The sequence below is a fragment of the Meles meles genome, chromosome 9, assembly GCF_922984935.1.
Source record: "Meles meles chromosome 9, mMelMel3.1 paternal haplotype, whole genome shotgun sequence".
Classification (NCBI taxonomy): Eukaryota; Metazoa; Chordata; class Mammalia; order Carnivora; family Mustelidae; genus Meles; species Meles meles.
In genome coordinates, this window is record NC_060074.1 from 83685223 (window position 1) to 83700046 (window position 14824).

General features: G+C 31.1%; 1 protein-coding gene across 2 annotated transcripts in view; it reads right to left on the minus strand.

Moving 5' to 3' along the window:
- MBD5 (methyl-CpG binding domain protein 5) overlaps positions 1–14824 on the minus strand; it is a 486733-nt gene that overhangs the window by 470495 nt on the left and 1414 nt on the right. The window contains exon 1 of one of the 2 annotated variants that reach the window (XM_046019819.1): positions 2130–2165. The exons of the other annotated variant lie outside the window; for it this stretch is intronic. The gene's annotated coding sequence lies outside the window, so the exon portion shown is untranslated. Of the gene's footprint in view, positions 1–2129; positions 2166–14824 lie in introns of those variants that run through there. 2 annotated transcript variants of the gene reach the window in all.

Below are 14824 nucleotides of genomic sequence, written 5' to 3' on the forward strand. Positions count from 1 at the left end.
TAGAATACTAAATTTTAAGTTTTGCTATTTTTAAAAAGAAAATTCATAATAAATTATTTTACATGATAATCCTACCTCCTAAGCAACTATGAACAATAGTTACAAATTTGAAATTAGATACTCCTCTATTACTTGTCTAACAAATCATTTACAATTCTCTCTCAAAGAGATAGTTCTGAGTCTTTTGGTCATCATCAGTTACTATTTTTTGGATCCCAACCAAACAGTATCACTTTCTTAAACTGATGAATTATAGACACTACAAAATATTTTAAACAAGAAAAAACAACTTTTTAATGTTCCTCTAATGTATCTTTATAGAAACATGCTGTTCTTATAACTCCAGTATTTTCCAAAAGTTAACTGTAAAATAATAATCTATTCTCTGAAACTTGGAATTTTCATAGAAAATATTAACATGATGGTTAAGTTTCTAGGATGGCTTGGTAAAGCACACTGAACCTGTAATATATAGTACGAAAACACTGATAATATGATAAATATGGAAGGAGTTTTTGAACTAGTTCATGATAGGGGTGAGAAGCCTCTGATAACTTAAAAAAAATACTCAATCCTTAATATCCAAAGAGATAGCCTTAATTAACTTAATTCCATTTAAAACAATTTTTCTTTCTTTTTTAAAAAGATTTTATTTATTTATTTGACACAGAGAGAGACAGCAAGAGCAGGAACGCAAGCAGGAGGAGTGGGAGAGGGAGAAGCAGGCTTCCTGCTGAGCAGGGGGCAAGATGTGGGGCTCGAACCCAGGACCCCGGGATCATGACCTGAGCGGAAGGCAGACACTTAAAGACTGAGCTACCCAGGTGCCCCTAAAACAATTTTTCCTATATAAGTTTTCAGTGAATAAACTTAAGAGGACAAATCCAAAGGAAACACAAGCCAATAAAATTTTTGAGGAACACAATAATATAAATCTAACATTTATTTTATTCATTTTGCCATCTAATAGATTTGTTGTTTGAATACTTAACAAGGAGTAGACATACCTTGACTCAACATACTGGCACATGAAAAATTCTGAATTCTAATTTAGCCTTTCTACTGACTTTTCTACGGGCACGTTTTAAAGGTCTAAACTTTCCGTATGTCTGTTTCTTTATGGGAAACAATGGAGATGTTTTTCCCACTATTATTTAACAATAAAATAAAAAATTTTAAAGTAATGTAAAGAATCTGGAAAATAGAAAATAAAAGTTTGACATAATTTTCAAGGAACTGTAAATTAAATTGAATTTGTTTTATTTTGCCAAATGAGAAACTACCAAGTTAGCCACTCACCATGACATTTAAGTCACCAATTTTTCAATATTACAACTAATATACAGACAATACATATAATCACTAGAATAGCTAATACTTTTAAAAGTACATGCCAGTCATTTTTTTAAAGGTGCATATATACATGTATATGTATACACACATATATATCACATATATGTGCATATATATATCTCTTATCAAATAACCCTGAGGTGGGCACAATTATTACACCTATTTTACTAATGAGGAAATTGATAATGTCATACAGATAGGAATAGTAGAACAAGGATTTGAATCCAAACAGCCAGGCTCTACTGCCCAGGCTCTTAACCTTTTTTTAATACTGCCTATTTAATATGGGGAAACTAGACAAAAAAATGGAACCCATTTACATTTTTATTACACTTAACAAGGAATTACCAAACGCACTGCTGTAAACTAGAAGTAGAATATTTAAATTAACAAAGTGTGACAATTTATTCAAATTTCTCTAATCAGAGTTCAACAATATTTACAGGTATCCATTTTATTAGCTAAGTGCAGAAAAGCAAAAAGATAAGAGGTCCATGTATAAAATTTCAGAGAAAGTTCTAAAATATTTTTAGGAGTATGAGATAATTTTATTTTTTAAAAAGGGAAGAAATTTAAATTTAATTCATAATTTCACAAAGATTCTGAAACATGGTTATTACTAATAATAGAAGCAGGAAAGAAAAGGAAAGGAAATTAAATTTTAGTGAATGTCCACAACATGCCAGGACTTCATATACACTCCTTAATAGTCATAATGCTGTGAGAAATGAGTCACTATACAAATTTTACAGATAATATCAAATTCAGAACCTTACCAGCTCACCAAAGGTTGCATACTATGCACTCAGTATATGGAGCCAGTGTTCAAACTCAGGACTGTCTCTGAAGCTCTAAAAGTTGTTTCCTACTAATAAAAAAAGTATGGTTATCATTGATCATCTGTGAAAGCTGGAGTTATACTACAGCTTTGTAGTGTATATCAAATTCTGGAATTGTGATACCTCCAGTTTTGTTGATGTTTCTCAAGATTGCTTTGGCTATTTGGGCGGGTTTGTTTTGTTTTGTTTGTGAAACCATACAGATTTCAGTAATATTTGGTCTAGTTCTGTGAAAAATGTTGATATTTTGATGGATATGGAAGTGAATCTATAGATTGTTTTGGGTAATATGAACATTTTAACAATATTAATTCTTCCCATCCATGAGCATGGGTTATCTTTCCATTTGTTTGTGTCATCTTCAGTTTCTTTCATCAGTATTTTATAGTTTTCTGAGTACAGGTGTGTCACCTACTTGGTTATATGTATCCCTAGGTATTTTACTCTTTCTGGTGCAGTTGCAAATGGAACTTTTTTTTTTTTAATTTCTCTTTCTGCTACTTCATTATTAGCATATAGAAATTTCTAGTATGGAATGAATAAATCACAAGAATAACAGGTAAAGCATAGGGAATATAGTCAATGGTATTATAATAGCATTGCTTGGTGATAGATGGTAGCTAACTTGCAGTGAGCATAACATATAGAGTTGCCAAAGCAATACATTACATATGTGAAACTAACATAATGTGTCAACTACACTCAGATAAAAAATAAATAGGTCATTCCAAAGATAAAAAAATGTAGAATTATACTATTAAATTCAGTATTTAATTTTAAACATAAATTTCATAATCTTCCTTTTCCAAAGCTTGTAACAGGTTAAAGTGGTAATTGTCCTATTTTTACATTCTTAACAGAATTTTTTGTATTGGTCCTTATAAGCAATGATATTATATGAAGAATATACTTCTAAATTTTTTTTTTTGGTTGTTAAGAGGATTAAAGAAGATAATGTATGTAAAAATGCTCAGCAAAGTGAGTGGCAAAAAGGAAGCACTCAATACATGTTAGTGATTACCACTGCAGTAAAAAATCCTATCCAGCATTCTTTAATCATAATAGTTATGGTCTAAACTTTATTTGATAAGGGAACTTTGGTGGGGTAGGTCTCATACCTATTAGCTTATCACAGAATTAGGGATCTCTGGAATACACTTTGACAGAAAGACAAGTAGGAAGGTGTAAAACAAGGAACACATCAATCCCTAAACAATTTCCAAGTAATTCTTCATTTCTATTTAAAAGATATCCTGAACCTTTAGAGTTATTAAATAAATTTAGTAAGCCATCTTTTCAACACTAATACACTTCCCAAACACTTATGTCCTATGAAGGAAATCACAAGTGGTCTGCTAGACACTGTATGAAAAATAAACCAATACTAGTGATATCATTTCATTAAGAATGTCTATAAATTAGTAAAGAAGCAAGTGAACAGAGAAGCACTAAACTCACTTCTGTAGTTTTTTTTTTTTTAAAGATTTTATTTCTTTATTTGACAGACAGAGATCACAAGTAGGCAGAGAAGCAGGCAGAGAGAGAGAGGAGGAAGCAGGCTCCCTACCGAGCAGAGAACCCGACGCGGGGCTTGATGCGGGGCTCGATCCCATGACCCTGGGATCATGAGCCGAGCTGAAGGCAGAGGCTTTAACCCACTGAGCCACCCAGGCGCCCCACTTCTGTAGTTTTTAATTTTAGATGTTAACCTGCTTTAGAAGCATGGTCTGCCATCTCTGAGAATGCCAGAAAGTTAAATTCAAGATCACCAGATGGATGATGCACTGGCAAAATTCATCGACTGAAAGTAATGTGATGCACCTTGTCTAGTCAATGAATGTTTGATTTATTTTACGTCATCCTTGCAATTTAACAAATTTTTGTAACATTTGGTCTTAATAAGATTCAAGTGACTTAATCCACTTTTTATAATGCTCTAGTATTTGGGTATTTTTTGAACTTTTCGTTATTAATTAGATTATTTATTACTTGACACAAACTAGTGTGCAAAGAGGCCTAAATTTTAAAGACCAACATGAATATATTTTATCAGCAATATAAGTTAGATGGAAAATAATTAAAAATTAAATTTCTTCAACTTTGTCTTTAAAACTACTATTCCAACTGAGATACATCGTATTTTCAAAGCTACACTGTATTTTCAAAAGCTAATATTGAGGCCCAAAATAGTTAATGCAACTTAATAATTTATAATTAATTCTGACTATATAAATTAATCTAAAAATAACCAAAATAAAGTTAGCATTGTATTGTGATTAGTTTGTAATTCTGCTTTTCTTCAAGGACTTTAAAAAAGTTTTTGTATTCTAATAACATCAACACAAATATGCCCTAGATTCAGAACCTGTCAATATTGTCTTGTACTCTGTCTTAGTTTGTTCCAGATATCATTACATGATATATCAAGGTGCCCGTTAAAGGTCTTTTCAAGTTGTCCTACTGTATGTGTCCCTTAAGGTCATTTGCTATGATATCCTACATCAGCCTAGCACACTTACAGGCTTTTTTCTTTTTCTTTAGTATTTACAACTTAGTCAATCACACCCAGGATATTCTCTTGAATACATACATTCATTTTAATTCCCTTTCTTGCTTTTCTTTCCTAATCTCTACCTACTCATGTTAACGCACAATGTTATGGTCACTACTTTCATTGTTTTCTGTGTTAAAGGGATTTTATACGACCAGACCACTATAACCCTGATTCCACGGGAAAAAGCACTGTGAGTTTTAAAGTGAAATAAAAATGAACTCTTATAACACAACCCTTTTATAAGCAGTAGTAAGCTTTTGCACTAAGCATAAAGAATATTAGTCTAAGTATAAATATTAATTCTAAGGATAAAGGAAGCATTTGCCTACAACATCTTCCAGTTTCATTCCTACATAAATCTAACATCACTTTTTACCACGTATTTCCTAGTTCTTACAAGTTCTGTCATTCTGACCATCATTTAATGCTTGGTACTATGTTCTCTCCCCACCTCTTAGTACCATTGTACATATTATTCCTTCCTAGAAAACTTTTCTCCCTCTTGATTAAGTTAACTAATTCATCGAGATTTCAGCTAAGACTCCCTTCAAAAAAAACAAAAACAAAAACAAACTTCCCTTGATCCCACTGATTGGTTATTCTTCTAAAAGCCTTAGTATTAAACACCAATTGGAATAGTTCCAACTTTGCACTTATTTATATGATTATTTGATTAATATCCATTATCTCTAGGCTAAGTCCAGAAGAGCAAGATCCATGTCTATTTTTGGTTCACTATTCCAGTGAGCACATAATAGGTTTCAACATATATTTGTTGAAAGAAAAGACATTGGCAAGCCACTGGTAAAAGAAAAAAGAGAGATAAGAATACTGAGTCAATGACCCCTACATAAGAGAAAAATTACTCATTTTTAAAGTGAAAACAATATAGAGCCATATTTGATACAACTCTTTAAAACATACATTTTTCAGGGGAAAAAAGTTCATTTTGTGATGGTAGGAATAGGTGGAATAGTAATTGACACAATGGGGCCAGCTAGAAAGAAATTATGCCAGATGCAAATAAAGCTTGTTAAGTAAATGGAGAAAACACAAGCTATACCCTTGTTATTTTTAGAATTCATATATAAGATTCATAGTTTTAATTGTATACTATTTACTATTGATCCTAAGGACCAATTTGGTTATTAATTTTAATTATAAAAGGAAAAAGAACCTCAGCTAGTAACCTTGGATAAAATTTTCCTGTTTTAACTACAAAGTGTTTCATTTCTAACTCATTCAGAATATACTTGCTTTAGACTCTTGACAAATTTTCTAGTTATAATTGCAAAGAAGTATTCACTTCCTTATCTTTTTATGCAAGTTAATTTTTTCCCTATTTCTTTTTTGATCTGCATTCTTGGAAATAAGGTGTTAAAAACATAAATGCAAGGTATATTATTTCTAACCCCTTTCTTAATTTACCAGGTTATTTTGAATTTTAATCATAGCTTTCAAACTACTAAAAATAAGCTCCCCCATCCTCTCATCTCATTGAAAGGTTTGTCTTAACTTGAATTACTCTCTTCAGAGCCAACCTACGATTTCTCTACCTAAATTCTGATTAACTCATGTCCTCCCAAGAAGCCCACTGTGATTAACTCTACAGAATTCTAATTGCTTCTTTACTCTGCATATTTTCATACTCAGTTTGATGTTATTTTACAAAAGCTCCTGAAGTGTTTTTCAAGTACATGTTTCAGACACTTTAAAAAAAGACTTGATCTTAAAACTTGCTTTATCTGTCTTCTGTTCAAACCACTACCTGAATACGGAAAAATTATGAAAATGTTAAGTAACTATGTCATCTGTATTTTGAGTGAGCATATAATTTGGAGCACTGACTAAAACAATAAAACTCTATCTTAGGTCCAACATATATCTTATCTCAAGACTAAAACTGACTTAATTGTCACCAATTTATGACTGACATTCTTCACCACTAGTTCCCTTGTCAGTATTTTCCCAGGTAAGTGAGAAATGCATTTTGCAATAAGAACCAAAGTAATTCAAAGTCAGAATAGATTATATCCATTGTTCCTCCCTCAACTGACTATGCTTTTCACCCTGTTAGGTAAGATTAGATCAGTCAAACAGACTTGATTCTGCATCAAGCTATGATGATTGTTAGCCAATACTCAATTCTTTTCAAGGTATTCAAGGGATATATTCATGTGATGATTGGGGAACAGGACTGCAATTTTCCTGTATCATTCTTTTTCTCATTCCTTTAATACATAAGTATATTTTTCCATTATAAAATTACTACATGAATATAAACTTATTGTTAAAAATAAATCAAAGTAATGCTGAAGTATACAAACTATAAAAGAGTTCTTAATCTTCCAGCATCCCACTTACACACTTTCTCTAAACCAAGGGTATAATTTGCTACATATTTTCCAGACTTTTTCTTAATGTATTTACATAAACATAAGGCATATGTCTTATATAATTTTTTATTTTATAAATCTATGTGCACATGTTATAACATATACGTATATAAGTATATATTCTTATATAGTACAGGCATATTATTCTGTGTGCATTTTTTTACATAAATGGGATCATACTGTATATGTATTTTTTTGTGACATGTTTTCAATTTAGCTTATCTTAGAGATCTTTCCACATTTTTGGCTTATAAATCCAAACGCTGCTTGGTGGTTGTTCTTATCCACAGAGACCATAGGTAATATTTTCTAACTTTCTTATAAAATTTCAAAATAAATGAATCATTTCTTTCAGTGCCCAGGAAACTGAGTAATGTAGATTTTTTTCATTGTAATATATTTTAATTAAAAGCATTTTAGCAAGTAATCATTGAATTTAATATGATTTTTCATCTTTCCTTAAATGTTTAAACCTCTTATAAACTTGTATTTTAATAATATATATATGTACATAAAGAATGTATACATTTAGTAATCAAGGTCCAAAATTGGTAGAGTTAAATTTAGTTTTATAAAAAAGAAAGCAATATAGCAAATTTGCCTACTCATTAGAAAAATTAAACACATAAATATATAACTCATTTTCTAAATCCATGTGGTAGATTGCACAAAAACAGGGAAGCTGCTGAAGAAATGTTTTTAAAGAATTCTTAAAAGCTATAAGAAGAAAAAAAAAAACTTCTAAAACAGTTTACTAACATACTTAGAACATAGAAACCACAAACAGCAGGAGCAGCAGGCCAGAAAAGCAACATAAGATTAAATTAAAATCTGTATTATGTAGGTCTAGTCTCCTCCCATACATATAACACTGGAATAATGTGATTGTTACTTTTGTTTTCTAATAGGAAACATATTGCTATGCTCTTCAAACTGGAAACTGGAGTTGAATCAATTAGGAAACAAACACATCTACTATGGAATTTACTAATTAAAAAAAAAAGACCTAACTGGGCCATTTAAGTAAGATATGTAATAATATAAGCTGTTAGGTTTTATTATCAAAAGAAATTGCTGAAGGAAATGCTATATTACTTCTGGCAGAAAATAAGCTTCATTTTTAGACTTCTATGAAAGAATTAATGTTAATACCACATAAATAAAACAAGTATTCATAAGGAATGGCATGATTTAGGAAAGCCTATGGCTACACAAAATCATTGCCATCATTACTGGTAATATTTGTAGCTGGTATAAAGCTTTCTGATATATAGTGAACTGAACACTGCAGCTTTAATTGAAGTTTGAATGTTATAAACAGTTAGATGTCTGGCTCTGGCCTGCATTCTAATACCATCAGCAGAACAGAGATGGGAAGTATAAACAAACCTTTTAACTAGATTACAGCCTCTCAAATGGCCAAGAAATCCTTTAGCACAAACTCCTGTGTGACAAATGTGGGAGAAGGAAAATTATTTTTTGGAATAATGCTAAAAAATAGCCTCTATATTTCCATCATGACTGGAACATGTATTTGACTTTCTAAATATTGGCTTAGTATTGGGTAATGATAAACTTTACATTTAACTTTCCAAATAAGTAAAAATCCTTTTTATCTTATATAGCAGCTATTTTTTATATCAGTATATCCCAAGTAAAGAAGCTGTTTAGAAAACAATACTTTCTTTCTTTTGTTGAATGTGGAATACTTGCCTCCCCCAACATTAGTGGCTGTATGTACAGAGCCAAGAGTATTATTTTTAGATAGTAGTAATATTAAGAATGTATGGATTAAGTTAATTAATGGCCAACAGATCGGCAGACATTTCTGGACTCAAGGTATATAGAAAACAATAGCTTTAGATACAATGATGAATCTTAATGTAATTTAGCAGTCAACCTTAAGAAACATTTTAGGTTTACTTCCAACTTTCAAGATACAGACTATAAATTGAAAAAAGGGGAACACAAGAATGTAAATTTTAACACTAGTACCAAAGAGAAATTTTTCCTCTAATTGCCTGAATCTTGGTTGGTTGGCAAAGAACTCCGCAAAGCATGGATGTGCAAAAATTTTCACCATTACAAGGTGGGTGACTGATTTATATAACTCATTTTAGCCCTTTAAAACAATATGTGCTAATAAATTACTCAGTAACACGGAATTTAATTACAAGTTCTCTAAGAAAAGGTTATATAGGTCAACTGAAACAGGACTCAAATTAGAATCAGTCACATAGAACTTTGAATGAAGTATATGCTTTTCACCAGGTATGGTATCATCAGTGATTTTCTTTTCCATCATGTGCAGCTACATTAGAAGATATTCCTTAATATGTGTTAAGCCTGATTCTCACTCCGGCTCTCTGAAAAATTATACTGAATCATTCCAACTTCTAAAATATCACATGATATTATAGAAATACCTCAAACAGAAACAATGATGAATTAGAATCTTTACCTTTAAACCCTTATCTTTAGGTATTGCCTTTGTCTATTGGGAATTACCTTTAGGTTATCTAAGGATGTTATTTGAGACCATAGACTTATTCTACCCCACCAATTACTAAGATTATTTGTTAAAGCAATAAAATCAATTTCTTATAAAGTTTCCTCTCTGAAATATAACAGATTACAGAGAACAGTTCTTTAGTATTTAAAAATACAACCAAAATCTACAAGTCATAATGCATCAGCATATTATTTATAGAATAATATAGTCAATTTATGCATATAGGGTGAATGTGTATTTACTTAGGATACATATGAAAATTACTTGATTAACAACATAGAATTTTTAAAAATTATTCTTTTTTTCTAGAAGCAAAGAATGTAAAAGTAAATCTGGTTAGCTAGGTCAAAACACATTTTAATTTAGTAGCTGATTTAGGCATCTAGAGAATCCAACAAGTTGTCCATTCTCATACTAAAAATATTCTGACTTTACATAGTACTAAAAAGAGTACATTAAATTTAATTCTGTATGTATATTGTAGTAGTTATGAAAATCTTATAAAATACAGGGTCCAGAAGATATGCATATATACACACCCAAACACTAGGCAATATATGTCCCTTCTGTGTAGAGATTTTCCATTAAAACATTTACATTAAAATGTTTACAGTAAATATTCACTGGATTACAAATTGTTAGAATCTTCAAACTTCACCTAACAAAATGCTAAATGCAACCCATGCAAGAGAAAGAAAGTTCAGTATGTAGAAAGCCTAAATATAATCTTTGCCATACAGAGAAAAAACTGATTTTATGTATACAGCTGACCCTTGAACAATGAGAGTGCTGATCTTTGTGCAGTTGAAAATCCTGTATAACTTCTGACTCCCCTAAAACTTCACTACTAAAAGCCTACTGTTGAACAGAAGCCTTACCGGTAACATAATCAATTAAAACATATTTTGTGTGTTACATGTATTATATATTGTATTCTTAAAATAAAGCTAGAGAAAAAAGTGTTAAGAAAATCATAAGGTAGAAAAAGTATACTTATACTATTGTAAGAATTCTACATATAACTGGACCCAAAGTTCAAACCTGTGTTGTTCAAGGGTCAAGTGTATTTTATTTCCATTTGCACACTGGTCTGCATCTATGTTCCTTATAAAGAACTGGGTTTGTTTATTGTTGTTCTCTCCTTGTAAACTTGTAGAAATTTTTCCATCACTCTATCAATAAGCTATTGGGGCCATGATTTTACTAGTGTTTACCAGAGTACTTACTGACTGATAAAAGCTATTGTGACTGTGCTTTAAATTTTAAAAAGTGTTATGAATTTACTGTGACTGAGTATTTTGCTGCTATATGTAAAATGCTGTTTTATCAGTAATAGGTTTCCCCATCTATAACATGGCAATAATGTTCGAAGTTCACAGGACCGGTGTATTGATATATTTATCACAGTGTTAGGCACTTATAATAAAATGGTAACTATGATTATTACTAGAATTCAAAGTTAAGAATGAACTTGAAAAAGATCAGAATTGACCTTCAGAAGTCTATTTACCTTCACAAGATAACGTACCAGCAAGAGAGTCCTTCCTTTCAAACTGTGAATCAATATTATTCTAAGTACAGTTTAAGGAGGACAAAGAAAATCCAGGAAATTTCCCTCTAATATGTTTTTAAATTACATATGAAAGCCATGATAGGAACCAAGGTAGTATCCTTTGGTTTTGAAACATCCATAACCAAGAAACTCCCAAATCATTTTACTGAAGTTGTATCTCATAATCAAGATTAAAAATTGCAACTAACCTGTTTAGAGTTAGAAATGGAAAGCTTCTAATGAGGGTCTTGGAGGAATTTATCTAGTGCACAGTGAAAATTCCCAAACTCCTAAATAGTATATACTGTAATTATTCCATGATAATTAAATTATACTGTTAGCTTAAAATATAGAAATTAACTAAATGATCAAATGATAATGTACCATGTCTTCCAATGAACCATGAAAGATAACCTGTTATATGAAATGTAAAAAGAAAAGTTACTTTTGAGAAAAAAACAGTTTAAGTTTGGAGAGTTTGGGTTTGGTTTTTTGGGGGAAATAATTTAATGCGGTACTTCAATGAACAATGTTGATAATGTTCAAATAAAAGTATGTACCAATAAAATACTAGCAATGATAGCCACACAGACTAATTTTATGATCTAAAATTAATGAATTATATACAGAATAGAAATCCCCAGAATACAATATTAAGTGGAAAATTTTTCTTTATATTTTTCTATTTTAATAAAATACAGCAAAATCCTTCTTAAACATGCATTTTTCCACCTAACAGTATCCATTTAATTAATATAAAATTTATTTAGGAAAAAAACATCAAAATAAAGTTATGACCAATATACTTGTAGAATACAATTAAAATATCTCTTCATATTAAACTGTAGGGACCATCCTTGTTTCTCAGATGCCTAGCACAGTGCCTGACAGACATTAGATGCTCAGCGGTTGTTTAATGAATACCTAAATACAATATGTTTTGCACATACATTCAAAATCCAGACAAGTTTGCAAAGGTACATAAGTTGGACATAGGCTTTCTGGCTGACTTCATGGGGTCCCAGTGATGACTAGGAGTAAATCTTCATATCCATAGAAAACTGGCAAGTTGATAAGTGTCTGGGTAAGGACCAAAAAAACAAAGTCAGGGAAACATGTCACCTAAATAACAGTTGCTTTATAGAGCTGGTAAAAGTGGCCTAATCATTCCAATATCCTATTGCACTAGGCATTCAATGAAATGAAATTTAAGTGTACCTTGAACTTTTGCCAGTATCTTTTTAATTGGAATTTTTTTGAAATCTCTTATTAAAAACAAATGATTTTTGTTAAATTGCATCCTGTACAAGGATTAAAGGGAATATGTTTTTATTTTCTATAAATACTATATTGTTATCAGGATTTAATTTGGCTGACAGAAAAAGTGAGAGCTACAGTAAAAACAAATTTAAAAAATCATGGTAGTGGAGAAATTGTAGCAGGAAGGAGAGGAAAGAAAAAGGAAGAAAGGAAACAAATTCCACATATGGGAGTAAAGAAATTCAAATATGCCTAACTCTATTATCAATTACGACAAATAACCAGTACGGCCTACTGTGCACCAGACACTGCTGTGAGAGATATAAAATGTTAACAAGACAAAAATCCTTAGTTTTAAGTGGTTCACAGAGCAAGACTAACAGGTAAACACTCATAATACAATATGTATCATTCTTATATACATGTCTTTAATCCAAGAGTAAGAAGTAAGAAGTATATTTATTAATTAGAAGTGCAGAGAAAAAATAAGCATCAGAGGAAGCTGAAATAATTCTAATAGTAACTATCTAGAATGAGAGAAATCAGTACCTCTTAAATCAACAACAAATAAGTGAGTTATAAATAGACAAAATTTTGGCTTAAAGCTATATACCTAAATATTCTTAGAATACTATGCTTCCATATAAAATCCCTAAGTGCTATACACAAAATTGTGAATGAGTCTCATTTCTGACCAAAAAAAAAAAAAAAAAAAAAAAATGAGGTTGTATAGCATAGTGACTGTTAAGAGACCTCAGTTCTCTGGTCCATGTTCTGCCCACTTAGAAGCCTTGGAACCTAGGCAAGTTCCTCAAGCTCTCTGAACTTCAGCAATATGAAAAATGAAGAGCTAGGATAAAGTGATCTCCAAGATATCACTTAGATGAAAATTACAATCCTAAAATGTCTTAATATTTAAAATCTAAGCCATAATTAAAAGGGTTTTCTAAATACAAATCATTATCCAACTTAGAGGAAGTCTGGAATTCTCAAACCACACAGAATTACCCTATGAGTGGTGGGATATAGGAACATTTTCAAAAGAAAAGCAGACACAACTTAAGTAAAGGTATCATAGTCAAGACTGTAAATTTTCACTCAGCTGCCGACGGGGCAACTATCTTCCAATTCTATACACAATTTGCTTTACTTAAAATTGATTTCTTCACTAAGCTCTACTTTCTCCCTCTTATGTTAAGGTTGCTAAGGAAGTAGGGTGAGGAGGAGAAATCCTAGGTGGATCTGAAATAGTAGTATTGATGTTGGGAGAAAAACTTGAACTTGACACAGATTTCTGCTGAAGTGCACCAATTACACCTCAGAGGAAGGTAAGAAACTGTTCAAATTGATGACAGAAAGGAAGCAAATAAGACCATATTGTTTATTGCTATACAGCTCCCCCCCCCCCGCGTTGAAATGTCTACTTTTGCACACATTAATGAAAATTTTACAGAATAAGTTTCTACATTTGCAATGCATTTCTGCCACTAAAATAGAAGCATCATTATATTTTGGTTTTACATCAAGAAAATAAAAATTAAAAAGTATTACCATGTTTTAATAATATTTACATCAAATATCCATCTAATTTATTTTTCTTCAATCCTTTCTATTTGATCAAATTGCTATTTTCATATCAATTGTAATATTTTCATATTACTAGTCTGATCATAAAATTGCTGCTTTACAAAAGACTATTTTTTGCTGACATAAATTATGGGATCAGAGATACCAATGCAGTTACAAAAAAGGGTGTGTGTGTGAGAGAGAGACAGAGAGAGAGAGTGTGTGTGTGTGAGAGAGTGTATATATGTATGTGTGCATCCATCTTCAAGGAAAGGATAAAGAAATGCATGTATGAAACAAAATGCCACTTTCCAATGTAAGCCCTAGTAAAAGGCCTACACTGGAAACAGTTTCTAGCATTTGTGAAATAAAATACAGCACTGAATTTGAAAGCCATAGTGATTTTTATGAAGACTGTTATTCTATAAACCGAAATCTGGATTTATCTTTCAATTTTTGTCTAACTAAAATGAATATAATAAGTACGACTTCATGATTTGACTCATGAAAGTATATTTTAGAAATTTGTCTCCTTTCACATACAGTGATCAATTTGGTTCAGTACCCCAAGAGATGAAAAACTCATCTCAATTTACAACACTAAATAAATAATTCAGTTAAAACTGAAAGTGGTACCAATCCAGCAAACTATTGATGGAGAGGTTTGGCCTTATGAAGCCAGAACAACATAAAGTTTTCAATGGGGATTACTTGTTCAGACAAGTTACAAAGATTAGAAAAATATCCAGATTAATTAGGAAATAGCTAATATTCTTGTCTCATGGAAAATAA